A 13,105-nucleotide genomic window follows, 5' to 3' on the forward strand; every position below is an offset into this window, starting at 1 on the left:
CTGAGATACCATTTGTTTGGGAATGTAGCGCTGTGTGTCAAATATAATCTTCTCATAGTGGACAATTACCTACATTGCTAATCCATCTGCTCTGTTGAAGTGCCAACAAAGAGATCCTTTTAGCTTGGCCTGTTAGAATTCCATCCTTGTGTAAGATATTAGGCATAGAGATCTACACATTGAGTTTTAGCTCCTGATTAAATTAATGTTATTGCCCAACAGCCACAGGAATAAGGTCAGCTCAGGAAATCACATGGTTTGAGAGGTCACCTGCCTCTTTAAGTGTGGGTTCTCTTTAAAGCAGGGGTTGCTAAAAATCTGATATTACGATATTGGAAATATAAAACCTCACCACCTATAATGCAATGGATTAAAGACTTAACGACACGACTGAACGACTGAACAACAACAACAACATATACAGTCAGGGCCAGAAATATTGGAGCAAGGATAACTGTTTTGGCAGTTAGCCTCTGTACACCACCACACTGAAGTTGAAAGGAAACACACCCAGATGGGAGCGAAGTCAGGACTTTCAGCTGTAATTCAAGGGGTTTGACAAAAGTGGGGCACTAACCATTCAGGAAGGACAGCCAGTGGCATACAACCCCCCCCCCCATCATTGGTGGCTCATAAGTAATGGAACAAACCAACATCATTTCAAACATAAGGATCGCCTTTAATACCTGGATGAAAATCCTTTACAGTCAATGACTGCCTGAAGTCTGGAACCCATGGACATGACCAAATGCTGAGTTTCCTCCCTCAAGATGCTTTGCCAGGCCTTTACTGCAGGCAGCTGCCTTCAGCTGCTGCTTGTTTGTGAGTCTTTCTGCCTTCAGTCTTGTCTTCAGTAAGTGAAAAGCATGCTCTATTGGGTTGAGATCAGGTGACTGACTTGGCCATTGAAGAACAATCCACTTCTTTGCCTTGAGAAACTCTGGGGTAGCTTTTGCAGTATGTTTTGGGTCATTATCCATCTGCAATATGAAGCGGCATCCTATCAGTTTGGCAGCATTCAGCTGAATCTGAGCAGAAAGTATAGCCCTATACACTTCAGAATTCATCCTGCTGCTTTTATCAGCAGTCAGGTCAAGAAACACCAGTGACCCGGTTCCATTGGCAGCCATACATGCCCATGCCATAACACTGCCTCCACCATGTTTGACAGATGTGGCATGCTTTGGATCATGAGCTGTTCTTTTCCTTCTCCATACTTTTCCCAACATTCTGGTACAAGTTAATCTTGGTCTCATCAGTCCAAAGAATCTTATTCCAGAACTGGGCAGGCTTTTTTAGGTGTTTGCTGGCAAAGGCTAATCTGGCCTTTCTGTTCTTGAGTGTTACCAATGGTTTGCACCTTGTTGGGAAGCCTCTGTATTTACATTCATAAAGCCGTCTCTTGACTGTGGATGTTGACAATGACATGCCTACCTCCGCAAGAGCGTTCTTGACCTGACTAGATGTTGTGAAAGGGTTCCTCTTCACCATGAGCAGAATTCTGCGGTCATCCACTTGAGTTGTCTTCCGTGGTCTTCCAGGCCTTTTGCTGTTGCTGAGCTTGCCAGTTAATTCCTTCTTTTTCAGGATGTTCCAAACTGTTGTATTGGCCACTCCCACTGTTTTTGCTGTCTCTCTGATGGGTTTATTTTGTTTCCTCAGCCTAATGATGGCCTCTTTCACTTGCATGGACACCTCTTTGGATCTCATGTTGGAGGGTCCAGTGAACAGCTACCAAATGCAAATGTAACACTCAGAACCACCTTCAGGCCTTTTCTCTGTTTGATTGGTCATGGGGTACCTGGGAAACAGGCCACACCTGGCCATGCAGCTGCTTGTCAGCCATTCCTTCCATTACTTCTGAGCCACCAAGGATGGGTGTGTGTGTATGCCACTGGCTGTACTTCCTGAATGGTTAGTGCCCCACTTTTGTCACACCCGTTGAATTACAGCTGAAAGTCCTGACTTTGCTCCCATCTGGGTGTGTTTCCTTTCAACTTCAATGTGGTGGTGTACGGTGGCCAACTGCCAAAACAGTTATCCTTGTTCCAATATTTCTGGCCCTGACTGTAGGTGTCACTTGCTAATGGACTTATATTTGGATATCTGGTCTACTTTTACTGAAGTTTATGTGTAATCTTTTCTTATTCTTGTTTTCTAGATAATTATATTTGAAACTAAGGATTTTAGAATATGTTGTTATATTTTTAATTTTTTGGTTTTGTAATGTTTTTGATTTGGTTTTGTTAAAACTCATAATAAGAATTGGTTTTAAAAAAGCAGGGGTGGGGAACCTCAGGCCTGAGGGCCAAATCTGGCCCTCTTGGGTTCCCAATCCAGCCCTCTGGGATGCCCCAGATGGCCATGCCCCCCTTTCCCTTGGCTCCACCCTCTTTTCCCACACCACTGATTGGTTGGTGGTTTCCTGGCTTTTGTACAATTTTTTCCCCCACTCTAAAAGGTCAAATTGCCCTAAGAGCTTTAAGATAGGACATGCTGGGGGGGGGGTACTTTGGGCCCTGCCCCTTTTGCCTCCAGCCCTGGGATCATAGAATCATAGAATAGTAGGGTTGGAAGGGGTCTACAAGGCCATCAAGTCCAACCCCCTGCTCAATGCAGGAATCCAAGTCAGAGCATCCCTGACAGATGGCTGTCCAACCTCATCTTGAATGCTTCCAGTGTGGGACAACCCACCACCTCCCAAGGTAATGGGTTCCATTTCAGAGGCCACATGGGTGTGGCCCCTGAAAGCTTCTCCAAAATTGAATTCGGCCCTTGGGCTGAGTTTCCCACCCCTGTTTTAAAGAGTCTATGATGATCTTGGGGTGGGGGGGAAAAGCAGTGTGAGGGAGGAACTGGGTTCTTGTGGTTGTGCTTGGAGCTGCCTGTTCCTCTCTGGGAGATACTGGCTGGGTTCAGAGTATCATGGGGCTGAAAGCCATCGGCTTCTCCACCCACCCCTGTGCATGCCAGCCGCATGCCTGGTATTTGCATAATTACCTGCGATGCAGCAGGGGTTGCCATGTCATCTGAACTCGTTGCACAGTGGGGCAGCTTTGAACCCACCCTACATCGCCTACTGCATGTTGTGGGTTGTAGGATGAGTAACTGACACTTGATGTAGCACATGGACTATTGCTTATGCTTTATGACCGAAAACATGGAACAGTAAGAGTACGCAGTTTCCTATCATCTTTAGCAAAGGCCAAACAACGAATGAGTTAGTGTTTGTGTCCTTCACAGGTGTTTTCCCCCCACCCCCCACCAGCTATAGATGCTTTGTATTAAAATTAAACTGTTCTTGCTCTCTAACCACCACCCCCTCCAATTTCCTAAAATTGATTTTTGGTTCAGGGCATGTTCCTAAACCTTAAAACACACCTGAACCTCACTTTCAATATCGTCTTTTTCTGGCTTGGTATCTCTCTTGCTTTAATAAGAAGCTGTTGGCAATCTATGAAAGCTTAGGGGGCTAGATCACAGTTTTACTACATTTTACAAGTTTTGTTTCTAATTTATCATAACCAGATGCCAAGTTCTGCAGGAAGGAGAGAGATAACTCCCAGTGTCAGCACTGTGATCCATATAGGTTTCCTGACTGCCGGCGTAACATCCCTTATCAAGGTGGTCTATGACAGGGGTGGGCAGAATGATGATCTCCAACCGCCGGAAACCCCTGCAATGCCAGGAATGCCAACAGTTGAAATCCAAACCATCGGGAGATCTACTGCCTGCCCACCCCTGGTCTATGATATACCAGGTACTTGTCATACATTTTTGGCATTAAGATGGAAAATGTAAGCAGGAGCCCAACAACTAGGCACCTGGAAGTAAAGGCAATGCTGAAGACTGGGGATTCACAGGAAAATGCACCTTGCTGATTACGAAGACTATGGTTCTCTAGGTAATTTCCCTTTTCTACAATGGCAGAATATCCCTTTCCATTTTGAGTCCATTATCAGCACTCTGCATTAACCAGTGTTCAATGCAGTGGCAGCTGGTGCCCATTGAAGCTGGTGGGGCAGAGGAGAGGAGAGCCAATAATAGGCATTCTCTCTCTCTCTCTCTCTCTCTCTCTCTCTCTCACACACACACACACACACACACACACAGAAGCCAGCAGGCATACTTTCTCTCTCCCCCCCTCTCTCCCCCCTTTCCACTCACCCAGGTAGGCAGGCCTTCATTCTCCCTCTCACACACACACTCTCACATGCAGGCAGGCAGACAGACAGGCAGGCAGGCATTTCCCCCCCCCCCCCCAATACACACACTGAAGCAGGCATTCTCTCTTTCTCCTCTCGTTTCTCTCTCAGAAATTAAAAATAAATAAAAAGGGCGGAAATTAAAAGGGGGAGAAACAGAGGAGGAGGAGAGGCCGGGTAAATGGAGGCCTGGAAAGAGAAATAAAAGAAGGAAAAAGTAAAGAGAAAAATAAAAACAGGCAGCAGAAATAAATGGAAACTGAATGCAAAAGCTTTTTAAAAAAATTAAAGCCACATTGAAGTTAAAATCAATGGAGGCACCTGCTTCTGCTTGCTTCCCTCTGGTCGTAGGATTCCACTCAGTCCAGACTAGATTTGCATGGGGGGCAAAGCCTCACACACACACACACACTGTGCACAGCACAAAAATGCAAACAAAAACACATACATTTTCACTTTCTCTTTCTCTTTCTCCCAGAGTGTGGCATTGCTTGCTGGTGTTGCTTGGCTTGCTTGATTCTCTCACTCTACATGTGTTCTGGCCGTGTGTGTGTGTGTGTGTGTGTGTGTGACTGAGTAAGTTTGTGCACTGCGCAGGCACCACTTTTTAAAAAAGCAACACGATTGGGTGTGGGAGTTGATAAGGAATGACCCTTTAATACGCAAAAAGCCATGTCCTCCTGCTTGGCTGGAGGGTGGGGAGGTGAAAGGAATTACTGAGAAATCCCCAAATATAGGCAGAGCAGCCCCCTCCGATGCCCTCCTGTGGGGTCTTTCCCTGCCCCTTTCCTGAAGCATGAGCACAAGAAACCAGGTGAGCTGCAGAGGAGGGATGTGTGCAAAGCAGCTGGCATGGAGAGGAGGAAGAGACAGACTTCAAGCAAAGCACAGTTCTTTGTAAGGTACTTGCACATGACGATGGCAACTTCAGAGACAGAAGAGAGTCTGTGCTCTGGCTGCGTGGTTACTGCCCCCCTGTGCTTAAAAAGAAACTGCCTCTGGTGCAATGGAAGATGCTGATGTGTATCATTCTCATGATCGCCTTATGCTACACCATTGGCATGGTTGTCAGCATTGAGCAACACCAGCCTGCCTCATTTTACAATTAAATTAATACCTCAAAGCCAAGGTCCACTCTTACTTCTGGCAGCCTGGAGAGCCATTTGCAGGCTTCTGGGAATGGCTTTCCAGGCCCCTGATGCTCGAGATAGGATCAATGCTAATCTTGGAGAATTCTGTTCATATCTAGACCATGAAGACATATTCCAAAGGACAGGGATAGGAAAGCTGATTCTGATTTTCAGGTTTGTATAGATAAAATATTTGTATTGGTTAAATATTTGCATGACCAAAACTGGCTCCTAAATGCTTTATGGTACTGCAGGGTAGTGATCTGGAGATATCAATGCTATGGAGATTCTCCCAAATAAGTTTCCGAGAGAATTGTTGGGTCTTCCACCCAGCATACCAGTGCTATTTAGGGCAGAGGTTGGCCTTCTATCTGCTAACATCAGAACTGATAAGACCCAACAACTCTTCTGGGAAAGATGGGCAGGTATGGGACAATGCTGCTGCCCTCCCTAGCAGTGCTGTCAGGAACAGCTGGCAAAGAGTTGCAGCATTATACTTTTGAAAGGAGTAGACACCTAAAGACACCTGCTTGCAGCACCTAAAGATGACATTTAGGATGCCATTTATGGTCTAACTTAGGCATCTGTTTGCAGCACTTCTCCTGGAGGTTTAGCCTGTTTAAAATAGAGCACAGCAGACAACAGTACATCTGTGATTTAACATCTTCTGCTCTCAGGGCAGCCTTTACAGGCCTAAGATTTCAAACTATCCCCACAGCAAATCTGGAAAGGAGATACAAGAGTGTGCCAACTTTACTCTGCCAATGTATTTGTAATACAGAAAAAGTGGAGGACACTGTATATTATACTTTATAGTGTTCCCCCGCCGCCCCCCCCCCCCCCCCGTGTGATAACCCTGGATAGAGATTATTTGGGTTTTTTCTTTGTACAAGAGATGGCTGGTCAGTGGAAGGAATCTGTAGCTTGCTTGCTGATAACACATTTATCACGCATTGGCTGGGATTATTCACCATAGTTGCAAGAAAGCTTCATCAAAAGTATTTGGCTGAGACCAGCCCCTTATTTTTCATCCTTGGAAAGAAGGTACAACCCAATACATACATATAGAAGATCCCAAGCACCAAGGGTCTTGCATACCCATGCAACAGGATTTCCACACTGGGAATTTCCATGATGTTGCCTTTGAACAGGCAACCCTATTCTAGACAGGCAACCTTATTCTAGACTGGACAACCCTATTCTAGAAGAGCCTGGAGAACTAATAATTCTTGATGATGGCATTGTAAAGGAAGTCAAGACTCAAGCACCCATAAGATATTGGACCAGCAGAGTTCAGGAAATGTTAGCAAATGCAACTTCTTGGCTGGTTGAAGGAGATCACTGGTATAATTTCAAATAATTGTTTCCCACTACTTGGGGAGGGAGGAATGATAAAGGCTGCTTCTTTCAAAGGAGGAATATAGTACTGCTATGAAGAGTGACCTGAATTTCTTCTCAAGATTATTCATAACTTGCCAGTCACAAACAGGAGGTCAAAAAGACTTCAGACACAGAAACTATCTCTGGCTACTTTCTGTTTCAGCACTTGGGGAATTCAGGTGTGAAACAAAGTCTTATTATGAAGCTTTTCTTTGTTTTTGCAGAAACAGTAAACGCTTGTTCTGACAGTGATGCAGTAGTTACCAAGGATACTGGTGAATATGCTCAAATGTTTCAGGAGTATGTCAAGGAGTATCCTAGTCATTTCCAAATGTCAATCATTGAGTATCCTAGTCATTTCCAAATGTCAATCAATGTCAATCATTTTGACATGGCTAATGTAGCTCTTGGATGATATTCTGGAGGTGATGGACTCGACCTTGGGGGAGCTGGGGGTGGCGACGGCCGAAAGGAAGCTCTGGGTGGGCTGGTCCATGAAGTCACGAAGAGTCGGAAGCAACTGACTGAATAAACAACAACAACAACAACAATGTAGCTCCATGCAATCATGAAGAAATGGACTTGGGAATAATGTTCTGTGCATGAGATGCTGCTACCACTCATGGTTGCGTAAGGATTCTGTTAACAGTCTTCATCCTTTCATTCTTGCTGTAGATTTGCACTGAGCAACAGTGGATGAGGTTTGGTCATTGAAATAACTTTTTAGATGCATAGCTGCTCATCGTATTGCCACGAAAGGGGAAAACCAAGGCTCTGCCGTGCTTTTCATCCTGTGTTAAAACCACTGAATGACCAGCATTTATTTATTTATTTCTTCATTCATTTCATTTCATTTCTATACCGCCCAATAGCCAAAGCTCTCTGAGCAATCTCTGAGCTTCGGCTATTGGGTGGTATACTACATGGGAAATGTGGAGGACCTGCTTGTTTCTTAAACGTGTGCCAATGTGCTTTGATACAGACAACCATGGTTGGCTTTGTAATATTCTGCGGCAGCTATTGCTACACCAGTCACTAACTTGCTCTGTTATTATGAAGACCTTACTTCTACAAAATCCCTCTGTACACTGCCGCAGCTTTTGTCATGATTTCCTGATTCTTTGTTTACGGAAGTATTTAATACTGTTCTCTGTCAAAAGTTAAGTCGGACTGACACTGATGATGTTTGCACTGGTCTCTACATATATACGTGATGTTTCAATAAAAGATTTTCCTGCCAGGTTTTGACAGAAGTCATTCTTATTGAAAAAATGGCTGACTTTCAACAAAGAATTGTTCTGTAATATATAGCAAAGGGTATATATTAATAAAGGGGGTAGAAGGTTAAAACAACCCCCCTCTGTGCATAATTTAAATTATCCATGCACCTTCCTTGCATATGTGCTCTGTTCAAGTGGATTTTACCTTAAGCTGTGTGCCTTTTTAAAAACGAAGCCTTAGCTGTGTGCATATATACACATACAACTAACTGTCCTTATTATGGTTGTGGCATGTCTGTGTGTGCGCACATTTGAAATCGAAAAAGTTGCAGGGGAAAAAACAGATTAAATGCTTACTATACACATTTAAACAAGATTAATGATGCATATATAACCTGCTACCCACCCTACTCTCCAGCAAAGGAGATCGTTACCTTGTCGGGGTGCTGGAGTTTGAGCACCTCAATGATGTCATGAGCTAAACCGTGAAGACGGGAAGGTCATGGCAGAGAGGTCAGACTAAATACGATCCCTGGGGAAGGAAACGGCAACCCACTCCAGTATTCTTGCCATGAAAACTAAATGGATCAGTACAACCAGAGATATGTCGGTATACCATCGGAAGATGGGACTCCCAGGTTGGAAGATGGTCAAAATGCTACTGGGGAGGAACAGAGGATAAGTTCAACTAGCCCCAGATGTGATGACGCAGCTAGCTCAAAGCCAAAAGGACGGCTAGCAGCCGATGGTGCTGGTGGTGAACGATGAATCTGATGTTGTAAAGATCAACACACCATAGGAACCTGGAATGTAAGATCTATGAGCCAGGGCAAATTGGATGTGGTTACTGGGAAGATGTCAAGATTAAATATAGACAGTTTGGGTGTTGGTGAACTGAAATGGACTGGAATGGGCCACTTCACATCAAATGACCACCAGATCTACTACTGTGGACAAGAGGACCACAGAAGAAATGGAGTAGCCTTCATAATTAATAATAAAGTGGCTAAAGCAGGGCTTGGATACAATCCAAAAAATGACAGAATTATCTCAATTCAAATTCAGGGTAAGCCATTTAACATCACAGTGATCCAAATATACACCCCAACCACAGATGCTGAAGAAGCAGAAGTAGATCAGTTCTATGAGGATCTGCGCACCTACTGGATAGTACACCAAAAAAATATGTTATTTTCATTACAGGAGACTGGAATGCTAAGGTGGGTAGTCAAATGACACCTGGAATTACAGGCAAGCATGGTCTGGGAGAACAAAATGAAGCAAGATATAGGCTGATAGAATTTTGCCAAGACAACTCACTGTGCATAACAAACACTCTCTTCCAACAACCTAAGAGACGACTTTATACATGGACTTCACCAGACGGTCGACACCGAAATCAGATTGTCTACATCCTTTGTAGCCAAAGGTTGCGGACATCTATGCAGTCGGTAAAAACAAGACCTGGAGCTGATTGTAGTTCAGATCACGAACTTATTGCACAATTTAGAATCAGACTAAAGAGAATAGGGAAGACCCACAGATCAGTTAGATATGAGCTCACTAATATTCCTAATGAATATGCAGTGGAGGTGAAGAATAGATTTAAGGGACTAGATTTAGTAGATAGGGTCCCAGAAGAACTATGGACAGAAGTTCGCAACATTGTTCAGGAGGCGGCAACAAAAAATGTCCCAAAGAAAAAGAAAACCAAGAAGGCAAGATGGCTGTCTGCTGAGACACTGGAAGCAGCCCAAGAAAGAAGGAAAGCAAAAGGCAACAGTGAAAGGGGGAGATATGCCCAATTAAATGCAAAATTCCAGAGGTTAGCCAGAAGAGATAAGGAATTATTTTTAAACAAGCAATGCGCGGAAGCAGAAGAAGATAATAGAATAGGAAGGACAAGAGACCTCTTCCAGAAAATTAGAAACATCGGAGGTAAATTCCAAGCAAAAATGGGTATGATCAAAAACAAAGATGGCAAGGACCTAACAGAAGCAGAAGAGATCAAAAAAAGGTGGCAAGAATATACGGAAGATCTGTATAGGAAGGATAATAATATCAGGGATAGATCTGATGGTGTGGTCAGTGAGCTAGAGTCAGACATCCCGAAGAGTGAGGTTGAATGGGCCTTAAGAAGCATTGCTAATAACAAGGCAGCAGGAGATGACGGTATCCCAGCTGAACTGTTTAAAATCTTGCAAGATGATGCTGTCAAGGTGATGCATGCCATATGCCAGCAAATTTGGAAAACCCAAGAATGGCCAACAGACTGGAAAAAATCAACTTATATCCCCATACCAAAAAAGGGAAGCACCAAAGAATGTTCAAACTATCAAACAGTGGCACTTTTCACATGCCAGTAAGGTAATGCTCAAGATCTTGCAAGGTAGACTCCAGCAATTCATGGAACGAGAATTGCCAGATGTACAAGCTGGGTTTAGAAAAGGCAGAGGAACTAGAGACCAAATTGCCAGTATCCGCTGGATAATGGAGAAAGCCAGGGAGTTTCAGAAAAACATCTATTTTTATTGACTATTCTAAAGCCTTTGACTGTGTGGATCATAACAAATTGTGGCAAGTTCTTGGTGGGATGGGGATACCAAGTCATCTTGTCTGCCTCCTGAGGAATCTGTATAACGACCAAGTAGCAACAGTAAGAACAGACCACGGAACAACGGACTGGTTTAAGATTGGGAAAGGAGTACGGCAGGATTGTATACTCTCACCCTACCTATTCAACCTGTACGCAGAACACATCATGCAACATGCTGGGCTTGATTAAGCCAAGGCTGGAGTTAAAATCGCTGGGAGAAACATTAACAATCTCAGATATGCAGATGATACCACTTTGATGGCTGAAAGCGAGGAGGAGCTGAGGAACCTTATGATGAAGGTGAAAGAAGAAAGTGCAAAAGCTGGGTTGCAGTTAAACCCCCCAAAAACCAAGATTATGGCAACGAGCTTGATTGATAACTGGCAAATAGAGGGAGAAAACGTGGAGGCAGTGACAGACTTTGTATTTCTAGGCGCAAAGATTACTGCAGAGACTGACTGCAGCTAGGAAATCAGAAGACGTTTACTTCTTGGGAGGACAGCAATGACAAATCTTGATAAAATAGTGAAGAGCAGAGACATCACACTGACAACAAAGGTCCGCATAGTTCAAGCAATGGTCTTCCCCATAGTAACCTATGACTGCGAGAGCTGGACCATAAGGAAGGCTGAGCGAAGGAAGATAGAAGCTTTTGAACTGTGGTGCTGGAGAAAAATTCTGAGAGTGCCTTGGACTGCAAGAAGATCAAACCAGTCCATACTCCAGGAAATAAAGCCAGACTGCTCACTTGAGGGAATGATATTACAGGCAAAACTGAAGTACTTTGGCCACATAATGAGAAGACAGGATACCCTGGAGAAGATGCTGATGCTAGGGAAAGTGGAAGGCAAAAGGAAGAGGGGCCGACCAAGGGCAAGATGGATGGATGATATTCTGGAGGTGACGGACTCGACCTTGGGGGAGCTGGGGATGGCGACGGCCGACAGGAAGCTCTGGCGTGGGCTGGTCCCTGAAGTCACAGAGAGTCGGAAGCGACTGAATGAATAAACAACAACAACAAACCCACCCTACTTCATTCCACATCACACAACATACACACACACACACACACACACAATGTCGGAGAAAAACAAGACCACAGCAAAACATTTTTATCCCATAAAACCTGCAAGTATTTAAAATCTTTTAAAAGTACATAAATAATTATTGGTATTGAATGAAAATCAGGGACAACAACCTGTTCCTGAGAAGACTACTCTTTAGAATCATAGAATAATAGGGTTGGAAGGGGCCTATAAGACCATTGAGTCCAACCCCCTGCTCAGTGCAGGAATCCAAGTCAGAGCATCCCTGACATGAGACAGTATAGCTGATCCATTCACAATTACTGCTTTGCAAAGATTCCAAATCACCATGTTATGAGAATGCATGGCAGAAAAAAATGACTGGCATAGCAGTACAGAGTAAGTAACCACATGGTAGAAAGCCCTACCATGCGACAAGCTGATTGACTGTATGGGCTTACTATATCATCATTTGTGGGAAAAGGGGAAATTACAGCATGGGACACCTGGCCAGCTTTCCCAGCTTTATTCCATAGATACCTTAACTCATTTTCAGCACAGAAAGCGAAAGCAGCTCAAATAATATCAAGGCAACACCAAAACATTATAATGCCTTGTTGTTGTTCAGTCGTTTCCGACTCTTCGTGACCCCATGGACCATAGCATGCCACGCCTTCCTGTCCTGCACTCTCTCCCGGAGCGTGCTCAAGTCCATATTCATTGCATTGGTGATGCTATCTAGCCATCTCATCCTCTGCCGTCCCCTTCTCCTTTTGCCTTCAGTCTTTTCCAGTGACTTTTCTCTTTGCATTAGGTGGTCAAAATATTTGAGCTTCAGTATCTGTCCTTCCAATGAGCAGTCAGGGTCAAACGCAACAGCGAGTGGAGAACCTGTTGTTTTTCACAGCGTAGGTCAAGCAAATATATTCCACCAATGACAGATGCCTTGCAACAGCAAATCATGCATGCCATTTACTAGGCTGGTCATGTGTGGTGACAATAACTGGTGAAGAAACAGATGCTTCAACCCATCAGTAGCCTAGGACTCGAGAGTAACGTCAGAGAGATTTCTCTTCCAAAGGTTCAGGATTCATGCTGTGAACTGATTTGCTGTGGATGCAAAGCAGCCAGTTCTGGAAACTACTCCTACCAGAAGAATGAACTCCAATATAGCCATCTGCATTTATGCATATGTCAGTGTCTCTGATGAAAATTCTGGTATACGTAGAACACTTCTTAGCATCTTTGGGCAATTTCAATAACAAATTATGCAAAATCTATCCATCAAGGGGACAGGCATTTTAGCAGCAGCCCTAAGCCTGCTAATATTTCCCTCTTATTTGTGCATTGTACTATTTCAGCCACGTAAGGGTCAGCACTAGTACACAAACATTTGAAAACAGAGGGAATCATACCATACAAGCTTCAACTTTGTTCAAGGTGAGAAGTTAGAGATGCAAATCCCCCTGATCACCGCAAAACAGGCTTGATCTTTTGTGCATGCTCCATGCAAGTACGCGCAAAACATTTGTGGGCACTCAAAGCACCC

The 13,105-nt window shown here is 44.0% G+C and overlaps 1 protein-coding gene across 4 annotated transcripts in view; it reads right to left on the reverse strand.

The window, feature by feature from the left end:
- KANK2 (KN motif and ankyrin repeat domains 2) overlaps window positions 1-13,105 on the reverse strand; it is a 99,096-nt gene that overhangs the window by 27,248 nt on the left and 58,743 nt on the right. For 2 of the 4 annotated variants that reach the window (XM_084835638.1, XM_084835634.1), the window contains exon 1: window positions 4,527-4,616. The exons of 1 other annotated variant lie outside the window; for it this stretch is intronic. The gene's annotated coding sequence lies outside the window, so the exon portion shown is untranslated. Of the gene's footprint in view, window positions 1-4,526; window positions 4,617-4,653; window positions 4,744-13,105 lie in introns of those variants that run through there. One more of the 4 variants, XM_084835635.1, reaches the window with a different exon arrangement.

Source organism: Heloderma suspectum, chromosome 2 (genome assembly GCF_057233095.1).
Source record: "Heloderma suspectum isolate Gila_16-S chromosome 2, 16-S_ref, whole genome shotgun sequence".
Classification (NCBI taxonomy): domain Eukaryota; kingdom Metazoa; phylum Chordata; class Lepidosauria; order Squamata; family Helodermatidae; genus Heloderma; species Heloderma suspectum.